Source organism: Cyanistes caeruleus, chromosome 19, assembly GCF_971803275.1.
Source record: "Cyanistes caeruleus chromosome 19, bCyaCae1.hap1.1, whole genome shotgun sequence".
NCBI classification, from domain to species: Eukaryota; Metazoa; Chordata; class Aves; order Passeriformes; family Paridae; genus Cyanistes; species Cyanistes caeruleus.
In genome coordinates, this window is record NC_141719.1 from 1,476,133 (window position 1) to 1,493,644 (window position 17,512).

A 17,512-nucleotide genomic window follows, 5' to 3' on the forward strand; every position below is an offset into this window, starting at 1 on the left:
TGCAAATTCTCCATGAAGCACCCTCAGTTTTCTCTGCCTGTTTTACATCAAGCCTTACATTTGTCAGGTGAAGTGGGAGCTGCATGAAAAGCAGCTCCAGAGATTCAGGAGTTACTGGCAATATCTATTTATTCACAGAAGAGATCGCCTGGGTTTGTTGGGAGGCCATTTCCACAGCAGCAAGAGAAAGGCAGCTCATGTGAGAGGGACTGCAAGGAAAAACTGAAGGTTCATTTCCATTTTTCTCAATAAATTATGCATGAAAAGCGGGAATTGTGTTCAAACTCCTGGCTCTGTGCTGTCAGGTGGAGCTGAGCACGAGCCAGGGATGCTTTCAGCAGAAGACAGGGCTAAAAGGCAGCGGGTCCTCTCGAGGATCTCAGCTGCTGAGCAGCAGCAGCTGCTGGCTTGTTTGCTCAAACTGCAGCTTGGAGCTCTGCTCCTGCACTTCCTGGGCTTTCCAGGAACTGCGGTTTGGGAGAGGAGCTTCCTCGGCAGCAGAGCCCTGCTGTGGGCACCTGCACATGAGGAGCTGCTCTGCTGAGCTCTGCGAGATGCCAGTGGTGCCTGTCAGTGATTCCAGCTCTTTCCATGCTGCACTGCCCCACCCTTCTGTCCTGCCCCTATTTCACAGCATTCTTGAATTCTGGCCTGAATGGGAACAGGTGATTATTCCCAATGAATTGTTTGTTGTAATTCCAACCTTCTCCACTCATTTTCTGCACATGTCTTTGGTCCTTTCCTATTATTTCTCTCTCTTTCTCATGTCTGGGTTGCCTCTCTGTGCAGCTCCTGGGTGAATTTAACCCCAGGGGTTGCAGTGGGGTGGAGAACATCAGTCTTGATGTGACACCACAGATTCTGCCCCTCACACAGATTTTGTTGCATTCCTGTCCTTCCCCTGAGCTGTTACTCACAGCTTGCACATTGCTGGTGGATTTCCTGTGCAGTGTTGAGATGTCACCTGGAATGCCATTCCCTTGGCTCCAGGAAGGTCCCCATGGAGATCTCCAGGTTCTCACCCAGGACTGCCCACCCTCAACCATGGCAGGAGGTAATGATGCTTGGCACTGCCCAGGCTCACTTTGGCATTTAGGTCCTAAATCCCCTTTTAAAGCAGGGAATTTTGCTGCTTCACTGCTAAACCGGGAGGTTTCACCTCCAACTACAATCAAAATATTCCAACAGCTGAGTGAGGCATCTCCAGGACTTCTGGGCACCAAGGGGAGCAGGCCAGAGTCACCTCTGAAATATTCTTTTTATGAAGCACAGTGAACAACCCCAAAAAATCTCCAGTTCAAGGCTTCCCTGTGACTTCTCTCCTTTTTTTTCCTCCTCTACCTCACCCTCTCACTCTTCTACTTTTGCTTTCCAGGAGATTATACCAGAGGTTGACAAAGTGCTAATCTTGCTGGGGATTACGCACGAGGAATCTCTATTGATTTCCTTTTTTCCCTTTACAGAAATAATAAAAGGCTGCATTGCAGGGGTTTGGGAGCTGCTGGGGATGAGAGCGCACATTTTTTGCTCACATTAACTTTAAGGGTTTTGCTTGCATAAAACATTGATTTATTAGAGAACCTACAAAGAATATACTTAGTAGAGAACACGTTGCATTTATACAAGTGGAAGTCCTCATTAGTGTATATAATAGCTGAGACAGAATAATGCAGGCAGAGGATGTTGGTATTATTTTTATTATTATTTTTATGTAGTGCTGTGAGTTTATGGCACGTAGTCACTGTGCACTGGCTCTGCCCTCTTGGGCAAGGACTTGATTCCTAGAAGTTGGATATAATTCTGTGGTAATTTCATTCTTTTCCATGGAATTCTCATGAGACTTGGACTAGCTCAAAAGGAAAATCTGTCCCACCGCCTCTCCTGGATGGGAGATGTGTGTCTGGAAGAAAAGAGATTGTCCCACAGGCATTAGGTTCACACTGAATGGGTGAGAGGCATGAGCTCCTGACACACAAAATCTGACAGAAGGTTAGGAAACAGCCCTGGGAAGGCACTGGCTCCAGCCAGTTTCTTTATCCTGGTACCTGTAATTCCAAAGTTACTCCAGCTGGAGGATCCAGGTGGACCCCTCTGAGCGTGCCTCAAGCCCTGAAGCCTTTGTTCCCGAAGGGCACCTGGGGACAGCTCCTGGGCAGAGGGCTGAACGTCTCAGGAGGCAGATGAGTGTGGTGGGGCTGGAGCTGCTGTCCCCAGGAGCTGCCCCAAGCTGGGCTGGAGCAGTGCTGGTCACTGCAGGGGTCAGTCCTGCTGGGACATGGCCAAGGACCAGGCTGGGGGACAAGGAGCTGTCCCAGCTGGCCCCCACTGACCCCATGGAATCACACAAATGTGAATGTTGGAGAAGACCTTCAGGCTCACCAAGTCCAACCCAGCCCCACCACCCCGTTCACCACTGAACCATGTCCCCAGAGTCACTTTTTGAATACTTCCAGGGATGGGAGCTCCAGCACTGCCAGGGCAGCCCCTCCCAATGCTTGGCAATATGAGGTCATATTCTGGAACAAAACTAAAGAGGAGTTGGAGGGGAGCTTCTGCTCAAGGCTGGCTGGGCATCTCTTGGTTGGTGATGAGCAACTGTTTTCATTTGGGTTTTATTTCCCTCTCTTCATTATTTTCCTCTTCATTATAATTTATATCTCATTTCTTTCACTGACTATTTCTATCCACAAGTTTTTTCACTTTTACCCTTCCAATTCTCTCCTTGGTCCTGTTGGCTGTGTGGGGCTGAGCTCCAAGCTGGGAGAAGAGACAGTGGGGAAAGAGAAATGAGGGATTTGTTACCCAGAACAGCCTGTCTGGGCAGGATGAGAGGGTCTCCTGACAGAGTGGAACCAAAACTGCGCTCAGGAGAAGGGCAGGGGAAGCTCTGCAGTGACAAGAGCTGTGGTGGCAGTGTCACACGGGCTGTCCCCAGGCTCCTGGGGGACACAGCAGGCTGCAGTCTCAGAGAGGAACCCAAAGACCCACCCTGAGCTTGGCTCTTCCAAAATTCAGGATAAGAGGAGGGAAGGATGTCCCAGTGTCAGTGGGTGGGTACAGCTAATAAAGCCCAGCAGGGGCACTGAGGCCTGAGATCCATCTCATGGTTCTGCCCACAAGCAAAACAAATGTTCAGCTCCCAGACAGGGGCACAGCTGAGGAAAATGAGCTGATGCTTCCTTTCATTGCCTTGGCAGAAGGTTTAGCAACAGGCAGATCCTCCTCAGTCCCCTCCCCTCCAGGCACAGGCAGGACCTGGTGCCTGCTGCCAGAGATTTGTCAAGAGTAAAGAGCAGAGATGAGACTGTTCCCACTGCTAATCCTCCTCCTGACACAGCCTGGGGTCATCGTGTGCTGCTTGGTATTGATTTATTTTGATTTATCCAGAACAATCAGGAGTGTTCCTTCGTGTACTCAAGGGTGTGTGAAGGTCTCTGAAGCCAGGCAGATCACCAGCCCTCTGCTCCCTCCTCGCCATGGAGCTTCTCCCAACAGAGCTTGGACAAGAGACACTGAAATGGGTTTAATTCTTTCCCTGCTGCCCTTCCTTGCCAGGGTGAGCACAGGCACTGGGCTTTCAGAAAGGTTTGACTGCAGCATTTTCAGGTCATTTCCCTCCTGTGACCACATGGTCACAGCAAGAGCTTCTTCTGGAGAGTGCCCACTGCAGGACATGGGTTTTGAAGGGTTTTTGGGTTTATAAAATCCTTCAGTAAAGCCACAAACAGTAAAAAAAGTCATGGAGTTCTCTAGTCCAGAGCCTAGTGTGCCCATCCAGGGTGTGGGGAGTTAAAATGAGCTTGGGCACTGTTGGTCCTTCAAGGACTCAGGGCTGGTGCCTCACATTCCCCAGGTCTGTCCTGTCACACAGGACACTGGCCAGTGTCACGCTGTGCCTGATGTCCCTGTCCCTGCTGTGCCAGCTGCTCTAGCTGTAGCTGCAAGCTTTACGACTCCATACCGGTTTTTATTCCCCCTCATTGCAATTAAAAGATTTCCAGCCACCTCTCTGGGACAAAACACCTTGTCATTTGGAAGCTGAGAACATCCTGAATGCTTCGAGCTCCTGGGATGCTCAATATCATTGGACAGTTGTTTTCCCAGGAGTTTTGGCAGTTTTCCTTCAGATGTTTCTGTAGTGCTGTGTGCTCCTCACCTAAAACACACTGTGCCTCTGGCAGCCACAAGCTAGCTATCAAACAAAGGACAGGAAAAGAGGGGCACATTCTTGGAATTAGCAGAAAAAATTGAAAAAGCAGAGTGGCAAAGTCCTTGGATTGCACTGAAAATAGCACGGAGATGACGTGCAGTGTGATCTGTCACAAACCTGCCAGACCCAGTGGCAGCATCATCCAAAGAAGTAACCAGTTCTGGTGGATCTAATCCCATTTCAAGGTGTTTAATTGTGTCCTAGCAAAGGGACAGATTGCTTCTCCAGAGCGGAGGAGGTGTGCAGCATCGGGTGCAGGTGGTCAGGTGACACCATCTTCCCAAAAGTGCCTCCAGAGAGGAAAGTGTCTGGGCAGGCCACAATCACACTGACATACACACACACACACACACACACAAAATCACACCGATACACACAATCACACTCAAAATCACATTCACACACAATCACACTGACACAATCATCACACACACAATCACACACACACACTCACACACTGACATACACAATCACACCACAGACAGCTGAGCAATGGTGGAGAGATCTTTGTGTGGAGTTCCAGTGGGGTTTATTGCAACCACACACTGAAGGAGTCCAGGAACAAAGCCAGGGAGCAGTGGAGGGGCCACGGATATATCTGGGCTTGAGGGGGTGGAGCTGAGGGTCAGGATCCAATAGGAACAGGGGAAAGTGGTGCATAGGCGGGGTCAGGGACATGGAGAGCCAATGGGATCACAGGGGCGGAGCACTGCAGCAAACTGTGGCCAATGGGGACACAGGGAAGGGAGAACTTTCTAGGGAATGGACATATAAGGTAAAAAGGGGAGGGACAGCCCACAGGCCAGCTGGGTACAGAGACCTGGGGTGCAGTAACATGGTGGTGTGAAGAACTATGGGAAAAGCTTTTTTATTCAATCTTTATGTGGGGGAAAACGTTCCTGTTATGCTTTAAATTCACACCTTAGAGGCCTCCATCCACACCATCACTGCCTTTGGCTCCAGAGTCTCCACAGAGGTGGGAGCTGTGTCTTCGACAGCTGCTGCAGGGATGTTGGATGGTCAGTGGAAGGTGGATGTGATGGTTCAGCTGCACGGGATGTTGGATGATCTGTGGAAGGTCTCTCTGGAGCTTGGATGTGGCCCTGAGCAGCCTCATGGTGGGGAGTGGATGAGCTTTGAGGCCTCTTCCAACCCAAACCATTCCGTGGTTCTGTGAGTGGGAGTGAAATGTGCTCCTTGCAGCCCTGTGCGAAATTCCTGCAGGAAATTTGTGGGCTGGAGGAGTGTGGAGATCCAGCCCCCTGTGATCCAGAGCTCCATGGTCCCTGCAGCTTTCCTGCCTCCCTGGCTGAGCTGGAATGTTTCATCTGAGCCACAGAGGGCCTGAAGGGGAAATGTCCTTTGGGAAGCCACTCCATTTATTGTTTCACGTATCTTTTACTTAATATCTTGTGACTAATTTCATCCCTCGCCTGAAGATCATTCACACAAATATTGATTTTCCATGAACCCCACGTGGATTTAGATCAGCAGGGTGATGCATATGGTAACTCAGATTTATTCCCAGGGAAGGTTAGGGATTATTGATGTGGTTAGACAGGGATAAAAGCTGTCTTTTCCCAGCCCAGGCTGCAGTTTCTCCCATGGCTGCGTTGCAGGATCTGGAGTGCTGATCCAGGCAGGTTTGCTTAGGGTGAGGAACACCCCAAAGGAGGAAGGAAGCTCAACCCTTTCTGTACTTCTTTGTTTAGACTGTTTTAGAATGGGGAAAGATGAAAAAGAAGGGAGCTTATTATGGGATTGATTGGATAAACTCCTGGATGGTGGCTGCTGAAATCTGAGCTAGGCTTGGCACGGCAGTGGGGAACCTCTGGCCTTGCCAGAGTTTTTTCTTTTACTTTAGATCCTGAAGAATCTGTTCTCCATTGATGGAAATGATGACTAATTACCCTGTAAGACAAGGAGTATTTTTTTGCCATCAAGAAATCCCTCCTATTCGAGAGTACTGACTTGATTCCTCCACTGAAAATTGCCTGCACCAGAGTTTCTCCCAGAAATGACCAGAGGATAAATGATGTGTGCACATCATCTCTAAATCAAAGCATGTGGTGTGATTCACCCCTGGCCAGCTCTGTTGTTGTTCTTATTATAGGATCTCCTACAAAGGTCACATTTAACTACTAAAAATAAACCCACAGCCCAAAAATCCTTCATTCCTCAGCAAACAGAGCAAATGTAGGCTACTCTTGTATTAAAAGTACAGATCCAGGTCACCGAGCTGACCTACTTAGGGGATATTTTAGGGCTTCCCAAAAGATTTCACGTCCTCCAAATGCCAATCTTATTGCAGCTCCACACATCAGCATAAGTCTTCCTCCTTCAGAGGGGACTCTTATTTAGATGTCAATTTTATCAAAGTTAAACCAGCTTGGTATTTCTTATATGAAACTCGGAGAAAGTTGAGGTGAACTTGACTCCTGTGGTTGGCAGCAGGAGGACGATGTGAGTAAAACCTTATTTTGGTCCCAAATGATGCAATTGATTCTCACCTTAATGCCTTTGGCAGCGATGTGTAATTCCACCAACAGCAGAGAGCAGAGACCTTTATTTAAAAGCTGATATTTGGAGAGAAGTGTCTGAACTCTGACAGGGACTGAACCCCACTAACAACCTCATTTTCAACCTCATTTTCAGCTCACACAGTGCTCTTTTCTCTATAAATGAGTGTCCTTAGCCTTTGCCTCCCAAGGATGGTTTAAGCCACCTCCCCAGCATTTCCTCCTGGGTGCCCCAGAGCTGTCTCTGCCCTGCACTGGTCTCTCTCTGTGGTGCCTGGAGAGGCTCCTGGAGCAGAGGCTGGGCAGGGTTAAAGGAATAAAGCAGGGATTTATTAAAAGCCCTTCCAAGGATGCACCTTGGGCACTGCAAGAGCCCGGCCCTGGCTGCAGCCAGGATGGGCCCTGGCTCAGGAGTTTCACCCTTGGATCAGTTCTGGTCCATTTCCAGTTGGGCTGAATTGTGCAATTGCAGCTGCAGGTGATGCAGTCCCATCCTCCCAGGTTGCTCTCCTCAATTCCCTGCTGGTTGCACTTTTTGGGCCTGGAGCTGCAGCGGTGTCCTTGGCTGTGGGGCTGGAGAAGGATTGTTGTGTGTGCCTGAGCTGTGAGGAGACCTTGCTGACACTTTGTGTGGAGATCAGAGTTAGGAACCAGTGCAGAACCTGGAACAGATCACAGCTGAAACTGAGGCATCAGTGGCTCTGTCCGAGGTTCTGAACGTTCTGTCCCTCGTGCAGGAGCTCTGGCCCTGCCCTCGGGGCTGCCTGGGCACTCTGAGGTCTCTGTGGGAGCCTGGTTCTCCTGCCAGCCAAGGAACCTGATTCCACCTGAGCTGTCTGAAATAGTCCAGGTAACTCTGAGTTACTCCAGGGGGTTTTAAAGACCCTGTCAAACTTATGGGGTGCATTTAGATTCTACCAAAATCTGATCTTGTCACCTCCTTGCCAGACTTCCCCGTCTTACAGCAGGAAGGGCAGGACAGAGTTATCCCAAGAAGAGTGTGAGGAACCATCAGGGTGTTTGAGCTCAGAGTCTTTCAGGGCACAGACACACTCAGACAGAGCACAAAATCCATGGTGTCATTCCAGGAGAACAGAAATCCCTGGAGAGCTCCCTCCCTGCAGGGCTCTGCTGGCCCTTCTCCACCTGAGGGATGGGCAAGGGCTGCTCAGGCTCTGCCTTCTGATCACCCCCAGGGGTCACACCCTGCCTCCTGTTTGCCTCACAAGCACCCCAGGGTTTCCAGGAGCGCATTTTCCCTGTTGACAACACCTCATCCTTTCCCAATGTTCTGTGGTTCATGAAGGACAAGGAGCATCACTCTGAAAACTCAGATTTCGGTGGCAACCATTGCTCTGTTAAACCTGAAATGCATCTTTTGAAAGAAATCAATATTTTGGGGACAATATCCATGAAGGAAGGTGGCAGTTGGAGGAGTGAGACACTGGGAAGGTGTTTCCTGGTGGGAGTGAAGGACAGGCCAGCCACGATCCCAAGGAATTCCCATTAACCAGTGATGCTACAAGAGCAAGACCATTAAACCCAGATTTGTGCATTTCATTCTAATCACATCTGCAGATAGAATAATACTTTAATAAGCCTTAAGCTGGAATTGATTCTTTTTTTTTTTTCCCACACACCAGGAATTGAAATCAAGGCAAAAATGGCTGGAAATTATTTAGCAGTTAGTAAGAATTAAGGAAGAACTTTTTATTGTTAATCAAAGTGGATGCGTTTCTTTTTATTGTTTTTATTATTGTTGTTATTATTATTGAGAAGATAAAATGTATTTTCCTCAGTTTGTGAGCTCAGCTCAGCTGAGGAGAGGGTTGCTGGCATGGCTGGGGTTGGAGGTGGGTGCTGTAGGACTGTCCCCGATGGCCTTCCGGTGGTCCCAGTGTGTGACACCACGGTCCCAGAGAGCAGGAGAGGAACTTTTCCAAAGGACATGGACAAGGAGAATGGCTTTGAGCTGAAGGAGAGCAGATTTAGATCAGATGTTAGGAAGAATATTCCTCTCTGTGAGGTTGGTGAGGCCCTGGCACAGGGTTCCCAGAGCAGCTGGGGCTGCCCCTGGATCCCTGGCAGTGCCCAAGGCCAGGCTGGACATTGGGGCTGGAGCACCTAGGACAGGGGAAGGTGTCCCTGCCATACCAGGGGTGGCTCTGGGTGGGATTTAATGTCCCTCCCATCCCAAACCATTCCATGATTGTGACAAGCACCTGCAGCCCCCTCTCCCCTGTGCAGCAGGCCCAGGAATCTCAGTTTGGAGAATCCCCCCAGGTCACACCCAGTGCAGACAATGCTGTGTCCTTCATCCATGCAGAATTCCTGGTTCCTCTTCAATTCCAGCTGAGCACTTGTCCTGAGACACTTTGTGCTCTCCCATTTCTCTGAAATTGGCTCTTGGACCACCCTCACAGACAAATCCTCCTGGAGCCCTGAGCCATGAGCTCTTTCCTCGTGTGCCACGGCCACTGGGCACTGGGCAGCAGCTCAGGACAGAACTGCACCAGGCTGATTTGCCTCAGCCATGCCAGGAACTCTGCTGGTCATTCCAGGGCTCCCCATTCCAAACCATTTTGCCTGAGGAAAAGTCCTGTCTGGAATCCCACATGTGCAGCAAATCCCTCAGCCCTGGCTCTGCTGGCATAGTCCAGCCCGAACTCCTCCCTCTGATTTCCCTGGTCAGAAATTTGATTTCCAGCTGTTGCTGGCCCAGATCTCCTGGAGGGATAGGGACCAATCCGTGTTTCTCACTCAGGGACACCCAGGCTGAGAGCTCCCATCCTGGGATTTCCTGCATGACTCATGTGAAGCAGCTCCTGCTGCTGAGGCTGTAATTGGAACCACTCCGACAGGATGAAACTCCACGCCTGCTCTCACACTCTTCTGATAATTAGTCTCTATTAGTAATTAGTGTTGGAGGAGTTGCAGAGCTGTGAAATCAACTCTGGGAGGTTTTGGCGGCCCAAAAGTCTGTTTCAGGTCTGGGAATGGAGATCTGTGCTGCCAGGACCGAGCCTCAGCCTGAAGCCAGGTCCTCCCACAATCCATGGACAGGGATTTTCTTCTCCTTTGCCTGGATGACTGAAAGGAGCTGCAAGGCTTTTCCCAGCTGCATTTCTTGTTAAATGTGGACTCCTTGGGAGGTTTTGGATGTCGGCTTTGCTGGTGAAGAAAGAGGACAGGAAGGGTGGAAATGGAAAAGTCCCAAGGTGGATTTTCTGCTTCAGCAGGAGCGTTGGGGGCTGCACCTGCTCTCTGTTATCTGGGGGGTTTGGCTGCCTCAGAGCACCAAGAGGGAAGAGGGAAAAGTGGGAAGGAATCCTGTGTTCTGAAATTCCTGGTGCAGGGAGTTGCTCACAGGGCTCAGGTTTGGTCCAGCTCTCATTCAGTGCAGTTCTGGGCACAAAACCGAGGCTTGTCTGGGGCACCAGACAAGGAGAAGAGGGGACAGCTCTGCAGAGAGCCTGGAAACCACAAGCCCTCTGCTGGGGGGTCATGAGAGGGCTGGGGGATCCAGAATGGGGGGCAAATTCGAGCAGAGACCTGTTGTTGTACCCCCAGTGCCTAAATCTTTGTAAAATCAGGATTTTGGGAGGTGGACAAAGCAGTGTCCAGCTTTTGGAGCAGCATGTTCACTGCCACACCAGGCACCAATTCATTTCTGTGTTTACACATGTCTAGATGGATCCAGATTTAAGCCCAACTACTCATGTTATTTTCTAATTTTCTTCAGTGGAATATTTTCATATCAACTTACCTTGAGCTAGGTGAGCTTTGTGTCAGCCACACATCCCTGCCCCTTTGCTGAAGGGCTGATGAAACCCTCTGCTTTTTTGGGTGTGATTTGCTGTTTGGGGCGTGGGGCTGCTTCTCATCAGTCCCTCCAGCTGCCATCACCAAACCTATCAAGTTTATTCCTGTTTCATTTACTCTTTCTACTGTAAGCTCATGTCAAAATAAATACCATATTTTGGTGGCTTCTTATGAGAAACACAGCCCTGAGAAGAGCACCAAAACCAGCTGAGGGCTCTGCATGTGCTGCTGAAAATTATATTGGCCTCTTTTGAGTCTCTTTTGCAGCCGAAACTTTATTGCAAACTTAATCAGATGTTTGGAAAAACACTAACACAGTGTAAATAGAGATTGACAGAAAACTATCTTGGAATAAATAGAGCTGCTGGAAAATATAGAGAATTTTAGACTGGGGAGAATGACAATGTCACAAGGAGGCAATTTCACCAAAAAGGCTGCCATGAGGGAATAAATAGATGTGTGATTATTTGTGTGGACTGGGAGTGGAAAGAACCACTGGAAACTGGGTGAAAAAATACGGCAATGTGTAAATTGAGATGGTTCAAATGGAGCAGAATCAAACTTCAGAGGGATGTGGCTGCTGCCTTTTCCATCTCCTGTGGGAAGCATCCTGGAAATACAGGGAATGTTGCTAAAAGCTGTCTGTGCTCCTGGTGCTGCCTGTGGCACCCAGCCCCGCTGCTTCCCTCAGTGCCACCCTCAGAACAGCCCCAGGTCCTGTGGGGAGAGGAACTGTGGAGATCTTCCACAAAAACGGGTTCTCCTAAGATCCATCAGGTGTTTCAACCTGTAGAGTTATCATATTAATTCATACCTAACACTAATTAGAACCCTGTCATCAATTCTCTGGGTAGAATTTTGGTGGAAATACCTGACTCAGGTGCTGAGAGAGGTGCCAGCTCCCTCCCCACTCCTGCTTTTGGGCACAATTTTGGGCACAAAAGCAGGAACAATGACACTGATTGTCCTAGCATGTGCCCTCTCTCCCCTTCACCTGCTTTATCACACAGAAATTGTGGTGTCACATATGACACGTCCTGGCAGCAGCCAGGATAAAGGAAATTAGTGAGGATTCAGCACTGAGCATTAATTAACAACCAAGTTATCAACTGCAATTAGGGGCCTGCCCCTGGCCACCTCCCTTCAGCCACACTGAATAAAGGTTACCTGACAGCAGAAAAAACAATTTGTGGACAATTTCTTACCATTTCTAGCATTTCTGGAGAGGGAAAAAGTGCTCAGGAGGGCTGGTTATTCCCTGCAGTCACAGAGAGCAGGGAAAGGGGAACAAACGGGAGGAGAAGGGGAGGAACATCACCTGTTGCTGGAGATGCTGGGTGTCCTCTACCTAAAATCTGCCTAAAATCTGTCCCCTGATGTCCTGCCCATCCTTCTGACCTCACCTGCCTGGGAACCTCTCTGGTGTGGCTTGGGGGGTTTAGTTCTGCTCAGGGTTTGATCTCGCTGTTTTGAAATGACAGAACCACAGAAACCGAGGCTGGGAAAGCCCTCCCAGACCACTGAGCCCAACCTTGGACTGAGTGAGGACCATGCAGGGTCCTCAAACAGGGTGAGCTGCTGCAGAACCTGCCCCACCCCACCCCACCCCATCCCACCCCATCCCACCCCATCCCACCCCATCCCACCCCATCCCACCCCATCCCACCCCACCCCACCCCATCCCACCCCACCCCACCCCACCCCATCCCACCCCATCCCATCCCATCCCATCCCACCCCATCCCATCCCATCCCATCCCATCCCATCCCACCCCATCCCACCCCATCCCATCCCATCCCATCCCATCCCATCCCATCCCATCCCATCCCATCCCATCCCATCCCATCCCCATCCCATCCCATCCCATCCCATCCCATCCCATCCCATCCCATCCCATCCCACCCCACTCCTCAGGAACCAGCCCTGAACTCCCACACTTATCCCTGAGGAGAGGATCCTCTGGGGCTGGGATCAGCAGTCAGTGACTCAGGGCTGTGCTACCCTGGGGCTCTCTGGATCATCTGTGATTTTTGGGAAATTCTTGATTTACCAGGCACAGGTAACATTTCCTTCTGCTTGTCCTGGTGTGACCTGGCCAGCACATCCCTGCTCTAAGATTCTTTCAGATTAGTGCAAAGAAGTATTTTAAAGAAAAAACGAGAAAATATCCATAAAACTGTGAGAAAAGGAGAGCCTGGAGGCTCAGCTCCAGAGCCATCAGTCTGCACTCCAGATGTTAAAGATACTGGGAAGTACCAGATTCCCACTGGAGCACTGTATTAAACATCACTCCTTGGGCTTGAGAGTTGGACTTGATGAACTTGGGTGCATTTTCTGACCTTAACGATCCTGAGATTGATGATTCCCCCTGAGCAGAAGTCAGAAGATTTTAACTGAGTTGAGCTGGGTCTAACCCCTCCGGTTTGGGGACAGCCTGAGTGCAGAGTCAGCAGAGCTCATGGAGAGGGAGAAAGGGAGTGCTGGGGACAGATGTGACTGCAGGGACAGCGGGACATTGGTGAGCTCGTGGTGCTTACCCTGATCTCTACTCTCAAGCACTAAAAAATGAAATAAAAAGGTAATGATAGCAACTGTTCCTGTGAGTCATCAAAGGATTTCAGGGAACACATAGAGAAGCCCAGTGAGCTAATTTGAATTGGAACTGGGTAGCTCAGTCCCTGTTGTAAATGTCCTGGGAAAATAAAGCCTTGCAGAAGAAATCAGATAATTAACTGATCCACCAGCATTTCATCCGACACTTTGGAGCAGAACAAGCTTTGGCAGGAGCCCAGTGGTTCCAGGAATCCTGGCTGTCCAGCACAGGGAGATCTGCATCTCCTGGGCTTCAAAGAAAAAGGAGGGAGGGTTTTGTGGCAAGAACTCAGGCATTCTTCCTGGGGGGACCCAAAGGAGCCCAGCCAGTGCTGCAAGGTTTATTTATTGCAGGGAATGTGAGCCCCAAGCCCCACTTGTGACTGCCCCAGTTCTCATTTCCAGGATTAATCAGCTACTCAGGGGCTGAAGTGTTGTCCAAGCGGGTCCAGCAGCCTGGATTTACCTGCCTGTCAGCAGATGCCTCCCAGAAGCCACCCTAGGGCCTGCAGCTGCTGATAAACAGCCTGCCAGAGGTTCCCTGCAGCTTGGCACAAAACATGTTCCTATCCTGAGATTTCCCAGTTCATCCAGGAGCCCAGCAGCCCAGGAATTCACCTGTACAGGGGGGTTAATTGCTTTCAGGCAAACATCATCCCTCCAAGTGAAATCTCACAGGAGTTTATCTGAATTACGAGGAAGGTTTGGCTCCTGGTTACAAAATTGGGAATACAGTTGTAAAAGAGGAAAGGAATAAGAAAGAAATGCAATCTTTGAGCCCCCCCACCACTCAGAGCTCCTGTCTCTGTGGGTTTCTGCATCGAATCAGGGTTGGAGGAGGCAAGGCCAGCTCTGAAGGCTGAGCTCTGCCCTGCCCAGGCACATTCATGGCTTTCTACTGCTGACAAATGCAAATGAAGTTTCAAAGAGGATGGGAAGAGTTGCATCTTCCCTCCCTGGCTCTCTCTCCATGAGGGAATCTGGCCAGGCTTCAGTGGATGTGAATTCTCTGTCTGAGGCTGCGGGTGAAGCACCCTCGGGATGAGTTCCTTTGATGTTGAAAAGGTTTCCAGCAATGTTGACTCCTCATTTCCCTTCACCCTTTTTCCCTCAGGAGGACAATTGACTTGCAGCCATATCTGCTTCCCTGGTGAAATCCTCTGTATTCCGTGCCAGGTCCACATCACAAATATACCAACAGGGGATTTGTTTATCCCTGAGGTGGCACAGGGAACATTCCCCAGAGCTTGAGCTGGGGGACTGGAGGGTGCCCAGGGAATGGGATGGAGCTGGGGAAGGGTCTGGAGTCCCAGGAGAGGCTGAGGGAGCTGGGAAGGGGCTCAGCCTGGAGCAAAGGAGGCTCAGGGGGCCCTTCTGTCTCTGCACAAGTCCCTGGCAGGAGGGGACAGCCGGGGGGGTCGGGCTCTGCTGCCAGGGAACAGGGACAGGAGGAGAGGGAACAGCCTCAGGCTGGGCCAGGGGAGGCTCAGGGGGGACAGCAGCAGGAATTTCCCCATGGAAAGGGAGCTCAGGCCTTGGAAATGCCCAGGGAGGTTTGCAGTGCCCATCCCTGGAGGTGTCCATGGAATTCCTGAGGTGGCACTCAGAGCTCTGGGCTGGGGACAGGGTTGGGATGGGCACAGCTGGGGCTGGATGACCCTGTAGAGCTTTTCCAACTCAGTGATTTTGGGGTTCAGCGCTCCTGTGCCTGCCCTGTCCCTGTGCTGTGCCAGCAGAGGCCTTTGGCTGTAGGAGCTGAGCTTGCTGAGGTGCTCTGTGACTCTGTAGGTGTCTCTGAGGTTCCTGAGCACAATTATTTCATTAATTAATTGGGGAATCTGTTGCTGAGGTTCATTGTGGTGCCTGCTCCCCACAGGGAGATTCCCAGAGCACTGGGAGCAGGGCCTGTGTGAGTCTCTGCACCTCCCTGGCATTCCCAGAGACTTTCCTACACATGGCACAGGATTCCAAAGTTACTTTAAGTCTGGAGAATTTCCCCAACCCGGCAGAACAATTGCATAATAATGAAAGAGCTTAGAAACCCCTGATAGGTTTCTTTTTTTTCCCTTTCTGGGGCCATAAAATGAAATGTTTTATTCACACCCATCCTCCCATGGGTTCGGTTTCTCTAATAAGAGATGCCACAAATGAAACTCTTACACCAGCATTGATTAGAGTATTTTTTCATTAAACTGCTTAGAATTGTTTTCAGGCTTTTGCTTTAACTTGGATAAATTGGTTTATCATTAGTTTTCATAGTGAAATTTCCATTTCCCTTCATCTGTGTTTGATTCCAAAGTGCCTCAAAGCAGCTTTCCTGGTGAGATACAGCATCAGGGAGGGGATGCTGGCCCCAAAGACGCTGCCTTTCTTTTCTTAAGCAAACAAAATCAGCGAGATACTTCCAGAGAAAACCACTGTCGTGTTTGTTATGAGGCATGTTTATCCTTTAACAGCAATGCCAACAAGTATTAACGCCAGAGCTGTGTTTTATCCTAGCAGGGATTATAAATGTGGGGTGTGCTCTATGAATTAGGAGAGCTCTGAGCTCTCCCTGGCACGTTTGCCTTGCTCAGCAGCAGGGTGGTGACAGCCTGACCATCCCCATCCGTGTCTCACCTGTGTCTGCAGCACCTGGGCAGGCAGGAGTTAACCCTGGCACTGCTGGGTGACCTTTCCACGTGTCTGTGCTGTCAAATGCTGGCCTGGCTGGGTGTTGTGCAGAGCTGGTGCTCGTTGGACAGTGCCCAGGGGGTCAGAGGGACACTGAGGGCTCTCCATGCATTTCCAGTTTAGTTTGAAGTGTCTCACTGTGTGTGTGAGGTGCACAGGTTCCCTCTTCTGTCAGGGAACAGAAACTGGCACTTCCAGGAGAGAGAGGAAATCCTCCTGCAGACAGGTGCTGAAACTGAGGGCCCAGGGTTTGGCTTGTCAGGATCACCAGCACTGCACAACTTCACCAAAAATGTCTTTTCACACAACTGTCTGAGAATAACTCACTGTGGAGAGAGCCAGAGCCTTTCCTGCCATGGAAATCAACTCTTTTCTTGCATTTACTGCCTTACTGGTGCAATTTCTTTCTCCCCATTAGTGCCAGTGTGCTTTGCCCTGCTCCATCAGTGCCTTCTGTGTAGCCTTGGTGAAGAACAGCCCTGGCAAAGCAGTGGCTCCACCACTGATGTGGGAGATCCCAGTTTGGGTTTGGCAGGTCTGGCAGCACCCACAGCCCAGGAGAGGCGTCCTGCTGACACAGGGGACCCTCACAAACCTCAGGCAGCCTGCTGGGGCAGAGGGAATGGATGAGAAGGGGTGTGAGGGTCCCACCCTTGAGAAATGAGCCCCACCCGGGCTTTGATCCATACAGGAGCTTCTCAGCCTCTAGAACTTGTCCTGAGGGTGATGCTGAGTGTTCCCATGGTTGGTGGCTTTGGCACAAGGAAATTCTGCTGTGTCCTGTGGCATGGGAGAGCAGAGACAGGAATCAGGGAACAGCCAAGGTCAGAGTGTGGGCAGTGGCCACAGCCATGAGCACCAGTGAGGGAGGGACACCAAACATCCTGGTGAATTTAGGGCTTTGTGCCCATCAGAAAAGCAGCCTGGGGTGTGGTGGGTGTTAAACACATGCCAGGGGATGCACCAGTGCATCCCAACAGCTGCCTGGGGATCCAGCCCAGGCAGAACCCAAATGTTCTGTTGATTGCAGACATGAACAATGAAAGTACCTTGGAGATCTGTAATGAAAGTGAGCAGAAAACACAACCTGGTGGTACAATTTTCAATCAGCAGCCGAAGTTGTGTGTGTGCCTGGTTCCCAGTCATGCTCTTAGCAGATATTTATTAATGGTAATTAGCAGAAGTTGTTCAGATGTGTCTGCTAGAAGGCAACATCAGCACATCTCACCCTGCTGCCTTTCCCAGGGAGGGCTCAGGGCAGTACCTGAGAACAGCCCTGCTGCTTCTGTAATGAGATCTTTATTATTCTAATAATCATCATGGATGGCAATAATATTTTACACTTACAAAGAAAGCTTATTCTGAAAGGATCCCCACAGGCCCTCCAATCCTCTTCACATCCTGCAAAGGCCAACGACTCTGCCCTCGAGATCCCAGGCTGAAAACCCTGGGTGTGAATTAGGCAGTCAGTATTCCATGGATTAAAGCAAGAAAGGAAGGCAGTGGGGATGGATTAAAGCCATATTAGTGTCCAGAAGAGTTGTAGGCCCAGAAAGGTGACACTGGACACATCTTGCTCTCGAGGGACATCTCTCCAAGGTCAAACACACACAGAGCCAATGAAAGACCAGGGGTGAAAAAAAATCAGACAGGGAAATTAAAAACAAATGCATTTAAAATGGAAATGACAGGCTGG

General features: G+C 50.1%; 1 protein-coding gene and 1 long non-coding RNA gene across 4 annotated transcripts in view; one reads left to right on the top strand and one right to left on the bottom strand.

Annotated features, from left to right (window-relative positions):
• The window catches only part of SHISA6 (shisa family member 6), a 176,938-nt gene that overhangs the window by 109,670 nt on the left and 49,756 nt on the right, over positions 1-17,512 (top strand). The window lies entirely within an intron of this gene.
• On the bottom strand, positions 8,320-12,155 carry LOC147649778 (uncharacterized). Its single transcript, XR_015277955.1, has 3 exons — positions 11,757-12,155; positions 10,496-10,640; positions 8,320-9,900 (listed from the first exon to the last, which is right to left on the bottom strand). It is a non-coding gene; the product is annotated as an uncharacterized LOC147649778 (long non-coding RNA).